Consider the following 23,417-nt stretch of genomic DNA (forward strand, 5'->3'; position numbering starts at 1 on the left):
GACAGTGGGGAAAGGAGGAAGGAAATGGTGGATAACAATCTTAGCAGCCCAGTATCATGACATATTATTATTATTATTATTTTTTAAGACACAGTCTTGCTCTGTCACCCAGGCTGGAGTCCAGTGGTGCAATCTTGGCTCACTGCAGCCTTTAACTTCTGGGCTCCATTGATCTTCCCACCTAAGTCTCTTGAGTAGCTGGAAGTACAGGTGCACACTGCCATGCTGGGCAATTTTTGAAGGTTTTTTGTAGAGATGGAGTCTCATCATGTTGCCCAGACTGATCTTGAACTCCTGGCCTCAAGTGATCCTCTTGTCTGAGCTTCCCAAAGTGCTAGTTAGGATTACAAGCATGTCATATTTTATGTGGCAGTAATCATACCTGGGTCATGACATGCTTTATGTGGTAATCAGTTGGAAGTATAAGACAATTAGGGATTAAAAAAAACTTAATAATTAAAATGTTATCATCTGCTAATAATTCTTACACTTTAGAACTATTCCAAACTATGCATATTTAAATGCCACTCATTTACATGCTGGGCACTCCCTGGAGTGGTGAGGTGGCCATGCCTCATAGGGAAAGTCAAGGTCATCTAAGGTCATACGTTACTCGTGAAAAATCACTCACAAGTTCATGGATGCTGTCTGCCATATATGTTTCAAGCAACAGGCTGGGAACCCTAAATGTCTCCTGGATATCCGCATTACAAAAAGGAGCTTTGTAGCATGTCTCTGGTGCCTTTTTCTCATTACATTCCCTTTCCAGGAGGACACTCAGCTCAGAGCAGTCTACACTAGTTTTCCTTGGCAAAAATCTGGCAAGACATTCTGGGAAACAAGCTTCCCCTCCTTTCTGAAGAAGGATGAGGTGGGAAAGGACTAGAGACACTTAAACTGTCTGGAGTCTAGTAGGCAAGTCCCTTCTTTGGTGTCTTCTCCTCTTTGGGTAGCTCAGCAACCCAAGCCCATCCCAAACTCCTATCAGGCCAGCCGATGTCTAAATGCTCAAGTCAGTGCAAGATCTAGTTCTTGGTTACATATAAGGACAGGAACATCCAGACTTAGAGCTCGCAGAAGTCTTTGATGCCTGATATGATTTGGCTCTGTGTTCCTACCCCAAATCTCACCTCAAATTGTAATCTTCATGTGTCGGGGAAGGAGCCTGGTGGGAGATGATTGAATCATGGGGGCAGACTTCCCCCTTGCTGTTCTTGTGATAGTGAATGAGTTCTCACAAGATCTGGTTGTTTGAAAGTGTATGGCACTTCCCCTTCTTCTCTCTCTCTCTCTCTCCTGCTGTGCCATGGTAAGAGATGCTTGATTCCCTTATATCTTCTGCCGTGAGTATAAGTTTCCTGAGGGCCCCTAGTCATGCTTCCTGTTAAGCCTGTGTAATTGTAAGTCAATTAAACCACTTTCCTTCATAAATTACCCAGTCTGAAGTAGTTCTTTATAGCAGTGTGAAAATGGACTAACACAGAAAATTGGTACCGGGAGAGTGGGACATTGCTATAAAGATATCTGAAAATGTGAAAGTGACTGGGAATTGGGAAATGGGCAGAGGTTGGAACACTTCGGAGAGCTCAGAAGAAGACAGGAAGATGAGTGAAGGTTTGGAACTTCCAAGAGACTTGTTGAATGATTTAAACTAAAATGCTGATAGTGATATGGACAGAGATAGCCAGGCTGATGAGGTCTCAGATGGAGAAGAGGAACTTACTGGGAACTGGAAAGAACTTATTGGGAACTGGAGTAAAGGTTACTTTTACTATGCTTTAGCAAAGAGACTAGTGACATTGTACTCTTGCTGTAGAGATCTGTGGAATTTTGAACTTGAGAGAGATGATTTACAATGTCTGGTGGAATAAATTTCTAAGTAGCAAAGCATTCAAGATGTAGCCTGGCTGCTCCTAATAGCATATGGTAATATGCATTCACAGGGAAATGGTCTGAAATTGCAACTTATGTTTAAAAGGGAAGCAGAGCATAAAAGTTTGCAGCCTGACAAAGTGGTAGAAAAGAAAAACCCATTTTCTGGGGATAAATTCAAGCTGACTGCAGAAGTTTGCATAAGTAAAGAGGAGCCAAATGTTAACAGCCAAGACAATGGGGAAAATGTCTCCAGGCATGTCAGAGACCTTTGTGGCAGACCCTCCCATCAGAATCCCAGAGGTCTAGAAGGACAAATGGTTTCCCGGGCCAGGCCCAGGACCCCACTGCTCTATGCAGCCTCAGGACATGGTGCCCTGCATCTCAGCCATTCCAGTTCTAGCCATGGCTAAAAGGGGCCAAGGTACAGCTCAAGCCATTGCTTTAGAGGGTGCAAACCCTAAGCCTTGGTGACTTGCATGTGGCGTTGGGCCTGCAGATGAACAGGAGACAAGAGTTGCAACTTAAAAATCTCTGCCTAGATTTCAGAGGATGTGCAGAAATGCCTGGATGTCCAGGCAGAAGCCCACTGTAGGAATGGAAACATCATGAAGAACCTCTACTAGGACAGTGCTGAGGGGAAATGTGGGGTTGGAGCCCCACACAGAGTCCTCACTGGGGCACTGCCAAGTAGAGCTGTGAGAAGAGGGCCACTGTCCTCCAGAACCCAGAATGGTAGATCTACTCACAGCTTGTACCACATGCCTGGAAAAGCTGCAGGCACTCAACACCAGACCATAAAAGCAGCCAGGGGGGTTGTACCCTGCAGAGCCACAGGGATGGGGCTGTCCAAGGCCTTAGGAGCCCACCCCTTGCATCAGTGTGCCCCGGATGTGAGACATGAAGTCAAAGGAGATTATTTTGAAGCTTTATGATTTAATGGGCGAGGTACAGTGGCTCACATCTGTAATCCCAGCACTTTGGGAGACTGAGGTGAGCAGATCATGAGGTCAAGAGATCAAGACCATCCTGGCTTACATGGTGAAACCCCATCTCTACTAAAAGTACAAAAATAAGCTGGGCATGGTGGCATGTGCCTATAATCCCAGCTACTCAGGAAGCTGAGGCAGAAGAATCACTTGAACCCAGGAGGCAGAGGTTGCAGTGAGCTGAGATTGTGCCATTGCACTCCAGCCTGGCGACAGAGTGAGACTCTGTCTCAAAAACAAACAAACAAACAAAAAGATTTAATGACAGCCCTGCTGGGTTTTGGACTTGCATGCAGCCTGTAGCCCCTTGGTTTTAGCCAATTTCTCTTTTTTGGAATAGGAGCATTTACCCAATGCTTGTACCTCCATTGTATCTTGATTTTAGAGGATCATAGGTGGAAAGGATTTGCTTTATCTCAGATGAGATTTTGGACTTGGACTTTTGGGTTAATGCTGAAGTAAGTGAAGACTTTGAAGGACTGTTGGGAAGGCATGACTGCGTTTTAAAATTTGAGAAGGACATGAGATTTGGGAGGGGCTAGGGGCATAATGACATGGTTTGGCTCTGTGTCCCCACCCAAATCTCATCTCGAACTGTAATCCCTGCATGTCAGGGGAGAGGAGTGGTGGGAGGTGATTGAATCATGGGGATAGACTTCTCCCTTGCTGTTCTCATGATAGTGAGTGGGTTCTTATGAAATCTGGTTGCTTGAAAGTATATGGCACTTCCCCCTCTTTTCTCTCCCTCTCTCTCCTGCTCTGGCATGGTACGACATGCTTGCTTACCCTTCACCTTTCATCACGATTGTAAGTTTCCTGAGGCCTCCCAGTCATGCTTCCTTTTAAGCCTGCAGAACTGTGAGTCAATCAAACCTTCTCTCCATAAATTACCCAGTCTCAGTAGTTCTTTACAGCAGTGAGAAAATGGACTAATACAATGCCCATCAATTTTTGACAAGCCCAACTGTGGGAACCCAAAACAAGCAGCTATCATAGAAATGGGGCTTTCATTTTTCATTTATTTCTGTACTGCTTTTTCAAGCAGCAAAATCTATTAGAATATTACTCTTTGGTGCACGCCATCCTACTTGACTTGAAAGCCCAAGGGGCTCAGTGCTCAGGGTAGCCACGTGTCAGGACTAGTTGGAAGGAATGATGGGAAGTTGAAAGTCTCAAAGATTTTGGCCAAAGAAAGAAGGAACAAAGTCAGGTTTGGGTTCATGCTGGATGGAAAGATGATCTCAGGTGGTGTGGTGACAGAATCTTGCAATTAGAGGAAGAGGCTTTATGTCACAGTTTGGTTTATAGCATCCCACTCAAATCATTTAAAATTCTCCTACCTCAGTTTCCTCATCTGTCACAAGTGGATTATCATAGTCCTGGTCCTGCCAACCTTGCTGGGCTATGGTGAGGATTTGGTGAGGATTTTAATGTGCTTTGTAAACTTGAAAGTATAGAAACATAAAAAGCATTATCGTCCTACAGTTAGTATTATTAGGCATTGTTCCTGCCCACATTGTTTTCATTGTGGCCGGGATGATAAGACAACCTGTGAAATAATTAGAGAACACACAAGATGGTATCTGATTAATTGCAGGATTGTTTGGTGCCACTGTACAGGGAATAAGAACTAGAATATTCAAAGAAAGCTTTAAGAAAGTGTAGTCCTTGAGGTTTCTCAAAAGTGGGAACTGGTTGGAATGGGAAGTGTGAAATAACAGAAAACTATTGTTGATTGACTTTCTCCAAGGGCAATGGTCAAGGAGAGCCTTGGGCCACTTCCATGATGGTCTGCGGACAAGCATAGCCATGCCCACCTGACCTTGCTTGTTCCAGGGGATTCTGGAACAATTCCCAAGAGGACTGATTTCCTCTGATCTATACCATGGTTTCATGAAGGGTGGTCAAGCCTGATGACATTATCTTGTGGCATCAAAGATGTGGATTCAGGTTTGAGTTTTGTTTCTTCTAAGACACAGGACTTTCACCAAGTCCCTCCATTGTCTGAAGTCCATTCAGTTCCCCTATAAATGTGTTTCAACTTTGGAAAATTTCTCTGAGGTATGAAAAGTGCTAACGAGTGAAAATGAACTTTAAAATCCGAAAAGCATTCATTGCTCTGTGAAAGATTTATTTCTTCAAAGTGAATGTAATTCTCTCCAGAGTTGAGATAGTGATTGAAGTTTTACTGTTCCTCAGACACCCAGCTTTGAGCTTTGCACCCAGTAGCCACACAAATATCTTATGGATGGATATTTAGTGAATGTAACTTATTTTCAATTTTTTAATTTTTTATTTTATTTATTTATTTGAGCCGAGGTCTCACTCTGCTGCCTAGGCTGAAGGGCAGTGGTGTGATCTTGGCTCACTGCAGCCTCCACTTCCTGAGCTCAAATGATCCTGAGGTGGGAGGATCATTTGAGCTCAAGTAGCTGGGACTGCAGGCATACACTACAAAATTTGACTAATTTTCTTTTGTACTTTTTTATAGAGACTGGGTTTCTCCATGTTGCCCAGGTTGGTCTTGAACTCCTGGGATCAAGCGATCTGTCGCCTTGGCCTCCCGTAGTGTTGGGATTGCAGGCATGTGCCACGGCGCCTGGTCATATATTTTTTTAAATGTCTTACCAGTTGGCCTGCAGATGGGGATGCTTGAGATAGTGAATGAAGCTAAGAGGGTTTGGGAGTGGGTGTTCCATCTTGTGTTCAGTTGTGATGTTGTGTTCAGCCAGCGGAGAGGCCAGGCCCTAGAGCTCCTTCTGTTAAATTTAGTCTAAACCAAATACCAACATTTCTGCTCATCTCTTGGATTTACCTGGTGACTGACAAATGGGGTAAATCATGACAACAGAATATATTAATTATCGTTTATACAGAATGAGTGATTCTGGGAAGTCAAAAATGAAGAAACTTATCCAAAACTGTGATCCAATTTGAAAATAAGACAACATTCTTTCTCTTCCACATTTTTTTGCCTGGTAATTGCTAAATAAGTCTCAATTTCAAGAACCCCCAAGTCATTCACTCTTACCTTTTTTTCTTATACTCAACAAATATTTATTGAGTGCCTCCTATATGTCAGGTTCTGGACTAGGTGCAATAGGTTTTGTGATAGGTATAATCGACCAAGTTCTTGCCTTCCTGGAATTGATACTCCAAAGAGAGAGAGCGAAAACCAAACTGAACAAATACTTTGTGTTTCAGATGGCTGAGGGTTTTGGAAAAAATCCACTGGGAGTAACTCAGATTTGGAGGCTACCTTAGAAGGTAGTTAAGGAGACTTCCATGAGATGGTGTCATTTCAGCTGAGAGCTAAAGGATAAGGAGGAAAATGTTAGTGGAAGACCTTGGGAAAGAGAAGAATAGAGAACAGCAAGTGCAAAGGCACAGAGGCAACAGGGTTTAGGATGTTTAGGAAATTCAGAGAGGCCATTGTGGCCAAAGGCAGAGATGAATGTGAAGCTATGAAGGTGAGAGGGGAGAAGGGAGGGCCAGATCCACAACCTTGGAGGCCTTGTTAGGGGTTTGGATTCTGGTCTGTATCTGATGAGAGGGTTTAGGTAAAGAAGTGATTTGAAGTTCCGGTTGGAAATTTCTCCCTTGGACATCTACCATGCCCTGTCATAGCACTCACGGGATACTTAGTGTCACTGCCTGGTTACTTGCCTGCTCGTCTCATGCCCACTGGACTAGAATGTGAGCTTCCTGAGGGCAGGGTTTGTGACTCTTTCATCATAGAATCTCATGTAGGCATCCAGTCCAGTGCCTGACTTTGCTAAGCACTCAAGAAATCCTGTTGGCCATGAGCGGTACCTCACGCCTGTAATCCCAGCACTTTGGGAGGCCGAGGTAGACAGATCACTTGAGGTTAGGAGTTCAAGATCAGCCTAGCCAACATGGTGAAACCCTGTTATCTACTAAAAATACAAAAATTAGCCAGGCGTGGTGGCGCATGCCTATAGTCCCAGCTACTCCAGTGGCTGAGGCAACAGAATTGCTTGAACCCAGGAGGCAGAGGCTGCTGCAGTGAGCTAAGATTACACCACTGCACTCCAGCCAGGGCAGCAGAGTGAGACTCCTTCTCAAAAAACAAAACAAAACAAAAGAAAAAGAAAAAGAAAAGAAAAGAAATACTTACTGAATTAAATCAAATAAGAAAGGCGAATAAACATGTTGAGGGAGCAGATCCCAATACCAAAGTGATCAGATGCTCAGGACTGAAGTTGTTTGAAGCAGAAGCTTGTCACTTCCCGCTGGGATGGTCAGGGGAGGCCACCTGGGAGAGGGGGCCTTGCGTCAGAGACCAGAAGCATGAGAGGATGGAGACAGGGGTAGGGGAGGGGAACCTAGGCAGATGAAACCATGTGTTCAAGGACTGTCAGCCTCTCACAGAATTAAAAGTGATAAGTCTTAATTTCACCAAGCTTCCAAAGCTAAGTGGATTGAAAATACACACAACAGATAATTCTGGAGAACTGAGCAAGTGTGAGCTCCCTCCAGCACGCAGATCCCCCTGTGAGTTTATCCAGTTGACTGTGTATGCCCTCGGGGATTCAGAAAAGAGTCTCCCACTCCATCAGCTGGTAAATCTCATCCTCGTTGTGACAGCAAAACCACCAACTGGTCCCATCCCTTGAAATGTCCCAATATTTCTTGATAGACACTTCTGTTGTCTTATGTGCAATAGAATTGTAATCACCTGTATTTAAAACTAATGGATTTGAAATAACCTGCAGGCTTCCACTTTAATGAGAGTTAGATTAATGAAAAAGGACCTTTTGCCTCAGATTGCATGACAACATTTTCAAATTACATTCCTGGAACAGAGAATTCACTTATTCAGAGTAATTGGATGCTGACTTGGGTTAATACGTACAATGTCCTTAAATGAAAATGTTCTATTGTAAGTGGAACTGTATGATACCTGAGGCTTTCTCAATAGATTTGGTTGGGCTCTGAGTTAATTATACTGCATGCTATTTTTTGAATGAATTCAAGCATGAATTCTACACGGTAGAGATTGGGATAATTATATTCAATTCTGCTTGGTGCCCCGCTGAAAGAATTGACCTTTTAGATAAAACGAGTCTCCCAAGCAAGAAACCTGAAGAAAGTCTACACAAAGCCGGCAGATGCAAGAGCAGAGAGCGTCTTAAGTAAGAGGGGGAAGTGGGGGTGGGGTGGGGGAGGCAAGCTCCAGGAACAGTGGCATCAGCAAGATTGATTTTTTGTCACGGGCAAGTATTTCTGTTCTGTAGCTTGTTTTGTATCCTTGGTACATAAAGGTATAATTTAAAACCATTGATTTTACTAAGCTGTTTTCTCATCAGTAACACGCTAAAAAGTAGCAGCCTGAAGAATGAGAAGCCGACAGAAAGCAGTCTCTGGAGGCTCCCTGGGTGTGAGGCCCCTAGGAGGGAGCAGAAGCGACAGGCACAGAGAGGCCAGCAGGGTCCTGACTGCCAGGCTATCTGACCTTGAGCCGTGGCGTGGTGCTGAGAGCGTGGGCTTAGAGGCCAGAGAGCCTGGGTTTGGCGCCTGGCTCTACCATTTACCAGCCATGTGGAGTTAGGCCAGGTGCTTACCTGCTCTGTGCCTCAGTTTCCTCATCTGCCCATGGTTTAAACCGCATAAGGTTGCTGTGAAGCACCTTGCATGGTGTGTGCCCAGTAACAACCAGCTGCCGTTATTCATACTGTGATTCTTGGTAGTGGAATCTCTCCCCGCCGCAGGATGATGAAAGAAAGGTAACCCATTAAGAGGATTAAACATATCAGGATGACTCAAAATATTTCTCCCTTTGGGGCCAGGAGAACACTGTAGAGAGTGGGACCTGCTGGACACTGCGTGCCAGTGAGATATCCTTCGAGGGCAGCCACAGGACAGGGTGAGATAACCGAGACTTATTTCCTGCCCAGCCCAGGGCCAGCCAGGCATGCTAGCCAGAGGGCAAGCCATGCTCCCCCCATAGGACACTCCGCACTCCAGTGGCCCTCAGGAAAGCAGAGGACATTGTTTTGTCTCCTTGTCCCGAGCCCCTTTTCTCAGTGAGTAACAGGCTCCATTATTCCAAGTGTGTGAACCGGCAACATGACACATGCAGCATCCGTCTTGAAGGAAGTCCTGGGCCCTGACCACCACTGCGGGTCGAGAGATGACTTCATCTCTCCATGGGAATCTTTGGGTGTTGGTGAAACTTTTGCTGACGGTGTGACCACGTGTCCTACTCATCAGCCTTGCCGTGGCTACACTACCTCCATCCCAGCACTGCTCTTGTTCTCCCTTCAGTCCTGACCTCACCCTTTCTGCTGTTGTACACACTTCCCTCATACTGTCTGCATTCGTTTCTTGTGGCCTGTATAACAAATCACCACAAACGTGGTGGCTTAAAACAAATGAAGCTGGTTCTTTCACAGTTTTGGAGGCCAGGAGTCTGAAATCAGTGCCACTGGCCCAGGTCAAGATATGAGCAGGGCCACACTCCCTGCAGGGGCTCTAAGGGAGAATCTGCTCCTCGCCTCTTCTGGTTACTGGTGGCTGCAGGAATTTCTTGGCTTTTAGCGGCATCACTACAATCTCTGCTTCCACTGTCACACTGCCTTCTCCTCTTTCTCTGTGTCCAATTTCTCTCTGCCTCTCTCTTACAAAGACCATTGTGATGGCATTTAGGGTACACCTGGATAACCAAAAATTATCTCCCCCTCTCCAGATCTTTAACTTAATCACATTTGCAACATGGTTACCATAGAAGATAACATGTGGACAGGTGTGGTGGTTTACAACTGCAATCCCAGCACTTTGGGTGGCCAAAGTGGGAGGATTGCTTGAGGCCAAGAGTTTGAGATTAGCCTGGGCAACATATCTAGACCCCATCTCTATAATAAGTTATCCAAGCATGGTGCTGTGCACCTGTAGTCCCAGCTACTCAGAAGGCTGAAGTGAGAGGATTGCTTAAGCCCAGCAGTTTGAGGCTGCAGTGAGCTGAGACTGCCCCACTGCACTCCAGCGTGGACAACAGAATAAAATGCTATCTCAAAGAAACAAAAGAAAAGAACAGGCACAGGCACCATGAATTAGGACTGAATGTCTCCAGGAGCCACCATTCAGCCCCCTCCATGGGCTCAGGATTTTGCATCTGCCTCTGTCTCCTCCATGGATCAAGAAACTTGAACCTCATCAGCACCAGCTTTTTCTTCGCTGTATGTAGAAACATTCATTGACCACTGACTTGGCATGAGCTTCGCCGGAGCCTGTTCTATCCACCCCTTCCTCCCAGGTCCAGTTGCCAAGCTTTTAACCACCTCTAAGGTACTATCCAGAAAAAGCCCCAAGTTCTATCTTACTTCCGCTGGTAATCCTACGGTGTTGGTAGCAGAGTGGTGGTTTTCTTTTGGGGAACCATCTCCTCCCACTGTGCCCATGTAGTATGAAGGGACTGACCTTTCCTGTCTTTCCAAAGCTATACCTTGAATGATATACCTTTCTTAAAACTTACTGGTGGCTTAGTAAATCTTAGTAGGAGTATATGGTGCCTCGTGTGGAACCCAGCTGGGCCAATCAGAGGACTCCATTGCCCTGGGCCAGAGTAATGAGATGAGCTTCTGGGATGAGCTTCTGGGATGAGCTTGTGTCACCCAAGTCTCAATATGACTCAGACCTGGGTGGGGAGCAGTGGCTCATACCTGTAATCCCAGCACTTTGGGAGGCTGAGGTGGGAGGATTGCTTGAGCTCAGGAGTTTGAATCTAGCTTGGTCAACATAGTAAGATCTCATATTTACAAAAACATAAAAAAAAATTAGCCAGGTATGGTGGTACACACCTGTGGTGTACTACTCAGGAGGTGGAGGCAGGAGGATCAACAGCCCAGGAGATTAAGGTTGCAGTGAGCTATGATCACGCCACTGCACTCCAGCCTGAGCAACAGAGTAAGACCTTGTCTCAAAAGAAACAACAACAAAAAAACACCAAACACTCAGACCTGGATATCTGCAACAATTATTGCAAAAGGGATCTTTCCTGTTCTTTGATAGACTTGCCGTTGGGAGGATATAAGCCCACAGCTGCCAGGCACTACCATATGGGGGATCTGCCAGAAAGTAGAGCCAACAAGAGGAGCAAAGAACCAAAATACAGAGGGGAAGTCCAAGCTCCAATAACCAACTTTCCGAGCTAATCATGCCTGAGTTTATATCTAACTTTGGCATGTTAGTTCCATACATCAACCTTTTTTGTTTAAGTGAGTCTGCAGTGGACTTCTGTCCAATTAGAATTCTTTCTACTGTCACGTTTGTCATGCCAGGAGTTGATGGCTTGAGTCTAAGCAGGAGACCACACAACACGATACAGTGTCCAAAACCCACCTGTTCTGTGCTCAGTACTATGTTTGGACCTGACACACAGAGAGTAAGCCTCCATCCCTCCTCTCAAAATTCTCCCTTTGAGCTATGGAGCCAAGGACTCAGGAGACAAGAGAAACCATGCTTCCGGAGAATCTCATTTATGATTTTTTTTGTTTGTTTTTGTTTGTTTTGTTTTTTGTTTTTTGTTTTTCTCTCTCTCTCTTTTATTTTATAAAGAAGCTCTGTCAGCTTCTTTACTCTGAACTTCAGATCTTTTTCTACTGTATAAGGGTTAGCCATTTCTGCCTTAGCTCTCCTAATACAGTTGGATTTTTTTTTCTTTAGGTCTGGGTGCTCAATCGATATTGTTAAAAAATCACTCTGATTAATTGAGGTCAGTGGATCTTCAGTTATGACCCCAAGAGGGCTGGTTTCAGCCTGGAGGAGCTTGGGATCTGCTTCTTTATGGAACTGTCTGAGTATGGGGAGAATACACTCTTTCTCTGCTAGTGTCATACAGACATAAACTATGCTGCTCTCTTTTCTTTTAGGATGGTCAGAATTGCCTTAGGAGCTGCTGGAACTCTGAGGGATGGTATGGTGGGAAAATCTCAGGCTCTTCTATTCTCTTCCCAGTTCTGACCACTTGCCACCTTCTGATTTTGGGCAATAGCCTTCTTTGGGTTTGACACCTCATTTCTTTTTTTTTTTTGAGACGGAGTCTCGCTCTGTCGCCCAGGCTGGAGTGCAGTGGCCGGATCTCAGCTCACTGCAAGCTCCACCTCCCAGGTTCACACCATTCTCCTGCCACAGCCTCCAGAGTAGCTGGGACTACAGGCGTCCGCCACCTCGCCCGGCTAGTTTTTTTTTTGTATTTTTTAGTAGAGACGGGGTTTCACTGTGTTGGCCAGGATGGTCTCGATCTCCTGACCTCGTGATCCGCCCATCTCGGCCTCCCAAAGTTCTGGGATTACAGGCTTGAGCCACCGCGTCCCGGCCACGACACCTCATTTCTTAAAGGAGTGATTTGAGCTTGATCAGGTTTGACATTATTTATGTCTCACTCATCCCATACATTTCTAGCTGATCTCTATGCTCTTTGTTGCTGAGCCTAAACACAGCCTCAGAATCCTTCTCCACACCAAGCTAGATGATCTTGAAGTTTCTCCTAAGCCTTAACATTACATGATGCTAAGACTTCTGGGCCAAGAAATAGACATTTTCATTAGATGTAGATTTTGAATATTGATTTGGCAATGTTCTCCCTTATCATTAGTATTTGTGATCCCTTTATCCAGAGACATGGGGCAGGGATAGGGGCCTTGTATCCTATCTCCAGATTCAGGGATGTCAACAGCATAGCTCAGTATTGTGAGATGGTGGCTCACTTAACAGCAGAAAGATATTTCCATAGCTCCATGGAGATTTGGAGGCAAAAAGACTCCGTCAATTAATTCCATTATGCAGTTAATACAATTAGTCAGATTTATGTATAAAACCCAACATTTGTGACTCAAATTTTTTCATTTTTTTCCCCTCTCTTTCCAAAGGTTCCAGTCTCTTAAATTTGTACATTATCTGTGATTGATATATCACTTATCTAGAGAATACAGTTGTCATTCACTTCATTTAATTAGCTTATGGGTTCTAAATTATCTGCTACCATAAAATGGGATTTTATACTGCAGATTACAAAGGTTTTCAGAAATTTAATATGCCGCTTTTAATTGGTGAAAAGTACCCTAAAGGATTCATAATATTTTTTACTGCACTTGCATTTAGGCTCAAGAGAGAGAGAATGAAGATATTTAGGAAGAAATGGGATCTGGGTCAGTGAGATTGGTGATGATTTATTTGGAATAAAGGCAAATCTGGAGAGATGAAGTTGTAAATATAGCCATCAGAGGATTGTGTTCCAGCAGTGAGACCAGTGAGTTGAAAACTGAATATCTCCTGGTTTTCATATCCCAGTTAGTCACTTTGATGGGCTAACAATGTATTTATGGCATATGGCTCCACATTTGCAGTCATAACTACGAATAGCCTATTTTCTGCTCTGCTTTTTCAACCATTTAATCCATAATCTTCTAGGTATATGGTATTACCACACCTTCCTTAAATACATTCTTGGCCTTATTGATGCCTTGGCTCAGTTGTACAGCTGGGCGGGTGTTTGTTCAGCAAAAACAAACAGCTTTTTTGATCCTTAGACTATGGAAATGCCATCCATAGTGGGGTTAGAGGCATCATCAGAGGCTGGGTTATTGGGGCAACTTCAAGGATTTCCACATGCATCTGTCATAACACACTGCCAGTAAAAGTTCATAAAACATGATAATGAGCTTTACAAATCTAGAGCCTTAAAGGGAAGGGTTGGGAGGGGCTAAAGGCCAGGAAATGTGAGTGAGACTGGCGGTTTCCACTCCCTTCTGGGACCCTCCCTCTCTCGGAAACTGGGTTCCCATCAGTCTGTAAAATCAGCAAATTATGAAGCCTAAACTTGTGCTTTTTTAGGTTATGGTGTTGAAGATTTCTGTTCAAAGTGAGTGTGGAACCACTATTGAGTCACTATATTCATAGTAGTTAATGTCATTGGTTGAATTTGGCTATGAGAATCTGATTATTGTCTGGAAGGTTTTCCTGGGGGAAAAAGGAAAAAGAGAAGACTTTGGTATTAGGATAGGAAAAAGACCAGGGCTTGGGAAGGTCAAGCTAGAGTCGGGACTGGAAGAGGGGAGGTGCAGAAAATAATAACAATAATAATATTATCATGAATATATCATAATGTCATAATGATAGTGATAATGAATCACAGTCATAATAGTATAAATGCCTACGTTTTATTGAGCACCTACTATGTGCAGGGCACCATGCTGGGCTCCTTACATGCATTACTTAGTTATACTAGCCCCAGGTCCTATGACATAGGGTAAGAATATAGGGTACATTTTACAGATAGGCAAAAGGGGACTTGGAGATGTGAAGTGACTTGGCTGTGGTCTCACAAGTAATATTATAAAAATCCTTGAAGTTGCCCCCATAATCTAGCCTCTGATGATACCCATAACCTCACCACATTTGGCACTTCCATAATCTAAGGTTCAAAAAGAGTCTTAGATGATATTATTATTGTTGTTGCTATTATTATTATTTTTCGCACCTCTTCTTGTTCAGCCTCTAGCAGGACCTTCCCAAGCCCTGGCCTTTTTCCCAATTCCAAAGTCTTTACGTTTGTCTTTTTGTCACATGATCTCACCATTGGCAGAATTGGGATTTGCACACAAGTCTGTCTACTTTGAAGGCTTTGAAGGCCCACTGGCTAAAGAGAATCTTCAAGCACTGATAAGAAACAATAAGAGGTACCCTGGGTGAGGTTTCTCGCTCAGGCCAGTCACTTCCAGAGGGCAGCCAGGGCTCCCCCAGCTTAATTCCACCCTGAAGAAACGTGCCCTCCTGGAAGCAGAGCACTGCTCTGGGAGTGGGAGAGGGAGTCCGAGGGGAATGAGAAAGAATCTGTTTTAGGACACAGCATTCTAGCTCCTTTTGAGTTTCTCTGTCTGGAATACACTCACCCTTTTTTTTCAGTAGGTATACATAGGGTATAGATTCCCTGTGGTAAGCTTTCTTTTCCAGGCTGAAAAAATATCTTTGCCTTTTTCTCATAAAAAGTAAATGTATCACCTAATTTTAGAAAAATAAGAAATACAGGCTGGTTGCAGTAGCTCACTCCTGTAATACCAACGCTTCAGGAGAGGAGGATCGCTTGTGGCCAGGAGTTTGTGATTAGCCTGGGCAACATAGTGAGACCCCATTTCTAAAAAAACTTTTTTGTGTAATTAGCTGGGCATACTGTTGCTCACCTGTAGTCCCAGCTACTCAGGAGGCTGAGGTGGGAGGATTGCTTGAGCTTGGGAGTTTGAGACTGCAGTGAACTATTATTGCACCACTGCAGTTCAGCCTGGGTGACAGAATGAAACCCTGTCTCTGAAGGAAAAAAATAAAATAAGAAATACAGATAAGTAGGCCAAGCATGGAGGCACACACCTATAGTCTACTCGGTGGGTTGAGGTGGGAGGGTCATTTGAGCCTGGGAGGTCAAGGCAGCAGTGACCCAAGATTGTACTACTGCACTCCAGCCTTGGTGACAGAGTGAGACCCTGCCTCAAAAAGGAAGAAAAAAGAAGACAGTCATAAAAAAAGAATGAGTTCATGTCCTTTGCAGGGACATGGATGAAGCTGGAAGCCATCATTCTCAGCAAACTAACACAGGAACAGAAAACCAAACACTGAATATTCTCACTCGTAAGTGGGAGTTGAATAATGAGAACACATGGACACAGGGAGGGGAACATCACACACTGGGGCCTATCGGTGAGTGGCATGAGGGGAGGGAGAGCATTAGGACAAATACCTAATGCATGTGGGGCTTAAAAACTAGATGACGGGTTGACAGGTGCAGCAAAACCACCATGGCACATGTATATCTGTGTAACAAACCTGCATGCTCTGCACATGTATCCCAGAACTTAAAGCAAAATAAAAAAAGAAATAGAGATAGTTAAAATGAAGAAATAAAAACAATTCATTATCTCACCATACACGGAAGAAAACAACTGGCTATGTGCGCACAAGCACAGATGTGTGTGTGTGTGTGTGTGTGTGTGTGTTACCTGCTACTGCATTTAACAAGAGAAAATATGACATGCAGTGATTTCAATTTCACCCCTTCTTTTTTTTTTTTTTTTTTTTTTTGAGACGGAGTCTCGCTGTGTCGCCCAGGCTGGAGTGCAGTGGCGCGATCTCAGCTCACTGCAAGCTCCGCCTCCCGGGTTCCCGCCATTCTCCCGCCTCAGCCTCCGAGTAGCTGGGACTACAGGCGCCCGCCACCGCGCCCGGCTAGTTTTTTGTATTTTTAGTAGAGACAGGGTTTCACCGTGTTAGCCAGGAGGGTCTCGATCTCCTGACCTCGTGATCCGCCCGTCTCGGCCTCCCAAAGTGCTGGGATTACAGGCTTGAGCCACCGCGCCCGGCCCAATTTCACCCCTTCTTAACCTCAGATTTCCTACCTATAAAATAGGGCAAGTAATAATGCCTTTCTTACATGATTTTTGTGATTGCTGAATGAAACAAGTTGGTAAAGGACTTAGCAGAGTGGCTGCATGTAATAGCACTCAATAAATACTATTTATACTTTTTAGTATTATTATTAACACCATAACATAAACATTCCTTAGTGCTATTAAGTATCCTTGCATAGCATCACTTTAGCACAATTTTATTGTTTTTCATTATGCAAGCAAATATACTTATAAAACTAGGGATAAACAAAATGATAAACAATAAACCATCCATAATCTCACTGATGGAGAAATAACTACCGTTAATTATTTTTTCTTTGAGATAGAGTCTCACTCTGTCAACCAGGCTAGAGGAACAGTGATACCATCATGGCTTACTGCAGTCTTGACTTCCTGGGCTCAAGCCATCCTCCCACCTCAGCCCGCTGAGTAGCTGAGACTACAGGTGGTGCATGTCACTAGTCCAGGCTAATTTTCAAATTTTTATATAGAGACGGGGTCTCACTATGTTGCCCAGGCTGGTCTCGAACTCCTGGGCTCAAGCGATCGTCCCACCTTGGCCTTCCAAAGTGCAGCAATTACAGGCATGAGCCACCATGCCCTGCCACGACTATTAAATTTTAATATATATATTTCCAACCTCATTGCATGTTTACATATAAAACAGACATATAATGAGGTTGGAAATATATATATGTGTGTGTGTGTGTTTGTGTATCACAATATATAAAGTTTTATACATAAAATAGATACAAATGTATACATAATACATCTGAGCCCATGTAGCACTTATTTATTATATTACCTGCTTTTTTGTCTTAAAAGTATATTGTGAATGTTATCTCATGCAATTTTAGGATTTTCTACACATGAAAAATTTCAATGGAATTTTTCTAAATTCAACATCCTCTCTGACAGCACTCATGTTTCCAAATGCTAAATAGTAGTCCATGGACTAGAATTAACATAAAATACTGAGACAGCTCCCTGTTGCAAATGTTTAGGCTGGTCCCAATCTTTTGCTTTTGTAAACAACGTTGCAGTGAACAGCTCTGTAATCAAATCTTTGGGTTGCAAATCTTGTTAGAATAAATTCCTTGAATTGGACTTTCTGTGTCAAAGCATTTGCAGATCTTGAAGGCTCTCAACCAAGAAGCACCAGGTGCTCTTGAGAGACACAGCATGGCACCATAAGGTGATGATATTGGTGCGTGAGTGCAGGGCTTCCTCTGCTGCCCTATGGCATAGTTGGAATCCCAGCCTGGTTACTGCATTATGCATTGTGCTTCTGGGCCACTAACCCTCATGGTCAGCTGAAGGGTAATCAGAAAATGCCTGCTCCCTTTTGTGTGTGTGTTAGTCTAAGGATAGCAGAGGGCATACTTGAAAGAAATAAATGATTAGGATCGACAATGGAAAGGTAAACAGAATCATATTTCATGAGATTCACCATTGTTCTTTTCTGACTTGCATTCTATAATCATAAAGCAGGCATAATCGGCTATTCAATTCAACAGATTCTTCTTGAACACCTACTTTGTCTAAGTCTGGGGAGAGAGGTGCGAAAAAGTAATACTAAATATTTGTACAGTGTTCACACTTGACAAAGTGCTTTCATATGCCTTGGGGAAAAAAAAAAAAAAAAAAAAACCCAGAGCCAGGACTCAGGAGACCTGATTTCTAGAACTGTCCCTACCATTTAACCAACGTATGACCCCAGGCTGATCTCTCTGCTTCTTGTTGTAAATACCAGGCTAAGAGAATCCATGCCTTTTCTGTCGTACAGGGGTTAAGTGACGCTGATGTGAGGTGCTATAAATGCACAAATTTACAGATTTCCAGAAACTTCAAAATGGACAGTGGTATTTAAAACGTTTTTCAGTTAGACCTAACCTGAAAAAGACCTCGGAGATCGTTTAGGGCAGTGACTTTTCTAGCCGTGTTCTGGAGAGCACATGGGTGCTGTGGGGACCAAGGGGATGGAGGTTGAACAGGCAGAGTGTGACTCTCTGCTGCCCACCCGAACCTGGCTCCAGAACCAGGCTGTTCATGTGTAGCTCTGGGCAAGTTCCTTAAACCCCTCTGCAGTCTCATCAGCTTTCCCATCTGTGACATGGACATGGGGCTGTTGTGAAGCTTAGTGAAGTTAATAAGCATACAGTGGTTGGGACCGTGTAGGCACATAGCTAATATTGTTGTTATTTTATGGCCCACTTTGGGGTTTTTTTCCTAGGGTCAGGTTTCACTGAAAGTAATGTTTGAAAAAAAAATCATTGGCTTCTCTAACTTCTTAATTTTACAGATGGAAAATTTACAGCCCAGAGAAGCCAGTGTTCAAATGAACACTGAGGATCTAGCAAAAGCGTACACACGCATGCACAAATGCACACAGACGTCCTCCTCCTCCTCCTTGGCATCGTCATCATTGCAATCCTCTATAAGCTGCAGCACCCGTCACCAGCCCCTGGTGGCTACTCACTCACCTGCTGGTAAATAACAGGACACGTGTAATGACTGGTTTACGTGCTATTTCTGGGGCTTATGAGCGGCCTCAGAAGACCTCACCATCTACGTATTGAACAGCAAAGCTCTTGTAATTGAGAAACCAATATCCTCTCTGACAGCACTCATGTTTCCAAATGCCCAACAGATATTAACCTTTGAGATCTGGGGACAAGAACTTGGAATTCCTCAAATCATAAGTTATGCTTAAAATACTTTGAACATTCTTCATACTCTTTTCTTTAGTAATTATCATGAATACCTAAAAACATTGATGGATATATAAGAAATAGTAAGTTGAACAGAATCTACTGAGAGCTTTACAAAGAATTTATTAAAAAATATTTGCCTCTAGCAAATATTTAAATCCTGGAAAGTGCCAGTGAACATTACTGGGTAATATTTGAATAATGTGACATTCAGTTCTCCTAGCAAGGTTGAAAACACTACACAGATTCAAGAAGTTGCCACAGAACTTACTTTGCTTCCAACCTTATAATTTCTTGGAACTCCACCCACAGGACTTGAATAAAGTATACTATACATATAAATACATTAATATTTTATTTTCTTTGCAAGAATGGCTCACATTAGCAGCCTACAGGACCACAAACACACAACTGCAAACAAGCCTGAGTAGGCGAATGACTGATTCGCTCCTGTGTACTCTGGTCCTGGTTCCTGGAAATGTCTTCAGCTTAGGCTTCATGTGCCAGTGTCTCTGGTTCTGGCTTTCTGCTTGACATCACTAGATTGCTTCCAACAAGTAATGCCTGCATATTGATTGCTAAGCTGTCATGCTCGCGGGAAAATTAGAATACTTTTTCTCATTTTCTCACTTCCTTGACTAATTATCCTCAGGAGTTGGAAAAACATAAATTTCCCGAGAAATGTTGGAAAGGAATTCCCACATGGAAGCACGAGTTGGTACCACCGCCTCAACCCCACTAGGCAGAGCTGGAAAAATTCCTTTTTCATTGCTGTGTCATGCATTACTGAGGGTTTCAGGTGAAGGATGAATGAAGGCATGTGCGCCAGGCCAGGGGACCTGGTTCTAATGCTGAGTCTGCCATGAACTCACCTGTGGCTTGTGGAACCAGTTGTAAAACCAGAGAAGGGTGTACACACAGAGGAGGTGTACAATTGTTTCAAGGTTGGGAAAGCATTCCAAATGGTACCTACTCCAGCTGATCTCAGGATGGCAAATGGCAAGTGCAATTATGAGCTCTTTGCCCCTCACCCAAATAGACAGTGTTCTAAGATATCTACCCTCAGCCCCTGGATGCCATCTGCTACATACGTGTACTTCCAAGTCCTTGTCATAAGGTGTTAGTTCACTTCAGTTTGATATCTGCAAAGGGTAGAATCATTTCTTTAATGATATGGGTAAATATTTCCAACATATATGTGTGTGTGTGTGTGCCTTTCTTCCTCCCTCCCTCCCTCCTTTTCCCTCCCTCTCTCCCTTCCTTCCCTCTTTTTACTCACTCTCCCAGGGCACAGTATCCAAAAGCTCTTGGCTAGGTCTTCAACAGGAATTAAGGTTGCTTCCTCCCTGTGACTTGTGTGTCTGTTTCATGACCTCTCCTGTAAGTCACAACCCCTGTCTGAAGGTATTTTCTGCCTACTTGGAAAAACAAGTCACAAACCTGGAAGACAGGAAGGAAAATAAAGAAAACTGAGATTCTAGACCACTGTGTTTGGTACAACCACAGTTAATATAAGTGTTTGGAGAGGAAGGAGCTGCTTGGGAGCCAGAGTAGCCCAGGAAGGCTTCTAGGAGGAGGTGGTAGTTGAGGTAGGGCTTGCAGGATATGTAGAGTTTGAAAAGGTAACAGAGCAAAGAAGAGGCATCCCAGGTAAAGGAGAAGCCTGGCAAAAAGGGGAGGAGAAGACTGACTGCGTTTAAGAGAAGGGCACACTTGTGGGCAGAAGAGTCAGGTCAGGGTGGGCCAAAGAAACCAGATGTTATTAATAGTATCCAAGGATAGTAATGAATTGGTTTGTTTGTTGGTTGGTTTATTATTTTTGCTAGAATCTTTAAACTATAAAAGTAACACATGGGAGAAAATTCAAATAATTCAGAAGGGTATAGAGTGAGAAACAAAATTCCCCCACTTGCCTCTCAGACTCCCAGTCCTGACCAGTGTTCTCTTTGAGCCTTACACAAGCACACGTAATAAAGGCTCACTTTCCTTTTAAGCACCTGCAGGTCTTTGTCTTGAGTTTTGCTGGCTGCCCAGGGCTCATTGCAGGCCAAAAGGGCTGGGGAGTTAATGAGCAGCCCTCCCCCAGCAGCCTTTGACAAGTGTGTGATGGGAGCTGGTGTATAAGTACCTCAGCTGTCTCTCCCTCAGATCCCATAACTCTGAGAGTTCCCCTCCCCTCCCCAGTTCCTCTGTGGAATTAAGCTCTAGTGACAAAAGTAACTTGATTCATTTCTTCCTCTTCCCTCTCCCCTTCCCACCTGCTCCTGGATTTCCTGGGATTCCTCCTAAACCAACCACTTCTACTAAAACATCTCAGGGTCTGCTTCTGGGGGTTCCAAATTAGACCACATTTTAAAACTTTGCCCATCTGCTTTAAAAAGATAATGTTTTAATTTTCATTATTTTCATTGTGGATAAGATTGGACTTCTTTTCCTGTGTCACTGGCCAAATGTGTTGCTTTTCTCTGCTATCTGCCTGTTCCTGTACTTTGCTCATTTATCTATTGGGCTGTTTGTCTTTTCCTTATTGATTTGTAAGAGCTCTTTGTAAATAATAAAAATTAGCCCTTTGTCTATTATGTGATGCTGTTTCCCACATTGCTGCTTGGCTTCTGACTTTGTTTAGGACTTTCTCTCTCTCTGTCTTTATTTTTGGCCATACAGAAGTTTAAAATTTTAATGTAATCAAAGAGAAGATCAGGTTTTAAATCACTGTTTCTTTCCATTTATTTTCTGCTTGGCTTTACCTCTTCCCATAAATGATGGATGGAACTCTAAGATGAGAAGGAGCCCTGTCAGAGCGCTCTTCTGTATACAGACAACTTTATATGTATAGCTATAAATTATACATAAAGTCACACACAAACACACACAGTGAAGTTCACTGTTAATCTCTCTTTCCTGGAAATTATCCATGTGTGACTGCAGAAATTCTCTGTGCTGTGTGCATTTCTTTCTTGTTTCATAAACCGAGGTCTGCAGCATCAATATGCTTTTGTGTTACAGCCCGGTCTGGGTGGAAGAAGTCCACCTGCATGTAACACCGGTTGCACAGAATTCTCAATTCTCCTGTGTGCAACTGCTCAGAGTTAAGTATTGAGAATAATCAACTGCATATTTAAAGTTCTATCCATCTCTCTTCTTTAGATCTTAAGAGTTAGGGTTTGTTTTCTCTCTCCCTTCGTTGCATCCTACAGAATGCCTACAGCCCTAGTTTGGGCTGTTTGGTTGGTGCTGTACATCTAGACCTGCCTTTTCCTGGCTCAGCTGTGTCTGGGAGTTAGTCTAAGCTACAAGGGTGGGCGGCAAGAGGGCTTCACTGCACTTAGGCTGTGGATGGAACTAGCAGCTTAGGCTGGAAAGCTCGATGGTGGTTCAGGGCATGGATTCTTGGATTCTCTCTCTGCTCCATTATCAAGTGTCCCCCTTGGCTGCTGACATTTGCATGGGTGTGGGGTAGAGGGAGGTTGCTCTTTAACCATTTCATGTCCTCTGTAGCAGCATATGCTGCAAGTGAGGACACCAAACTAGCTATTTCCCACAAATTTTCTAGGTCTCCAAATCAACTAAGGAATAGAAAGGCATTTCTTTCTCTTCCTTGACAATGTCTAGCTTATTCTCATCTTGGCGTATCTATTTGCCCTCCCCCACTCACATTATTTTAGTCTTTACTCAAATGTTCCTTCTCGGAGTGACAATCCCTGCCCACCCCACCTAGAGAAACCACCTCTCCCACCAACCATGCACTGTCATTTTACTACTTTATTATTATTACTTTTTGCAAATCATTGATCTCTACTGGGAACTGTGGTATGTATTGGTATGCTTGTTTATTGTAACCTGCCTCCTGGAATGTCCTCTTGGTGAAGGTACAGACTTTGTCCCAGACGCTAGCACCTGACAAATATACAACGGGTGCTCCGAATGATTCTCAACAGGATTCTTCCTCTGAAATGGAGGGCCCTAGGATGGATAGGGGAAATCAGTGCAGACTCTTCAGCTGGGGATGGCCTGGCACCCTCTCACAGGCTTCATGGTCATGGTGCCCATGGAACAGACACATCTCATTCTCCCAAGAGGATGGAGGACCCAGTCTAGACTTTGTCCAGAGTGTCACTTATGTTTACAATTCCTAAAGGGAAATGATTAACCCTATGATGTCAAACAGAACTTGAAGGCTGCTCTAGGAGGTGGAGCTAAAAGAAAAACATGGAATTGCTAGAAAGGAAGGAGGAAAGTCTTTCGGAGAAGGGACAGGAGCCTAAGAAGGCACTGTTTGAAAGAGGAGATTCCATGGTAAGGGCCCCCCAAATGCCCAAGAAGAAGGGGTGATCAGCCTTTCAGACACCTGTAAAACTTTCCAATGCATGGGCCAGTTGACATATGACCAGGAAAGAACATGTGCAACTTAAAGGGAACAGTCTCTT

This window comes from Rhinopithecus roxellana, chromosome 20 (genome assembly GCF_007565055.1).
Source record: "Rhinopithecus roxellana isolate Shanxi Qingling chromosome 20, ASM756505v1, whole genome shotgun sequence".
Taxonomy (NCBI): Eukaryota; Metazoa; Chordata; class Mammalia; order Primates; family Cercopithecidae; genus Rhinopithecus; species Rhinopithecus roxellana.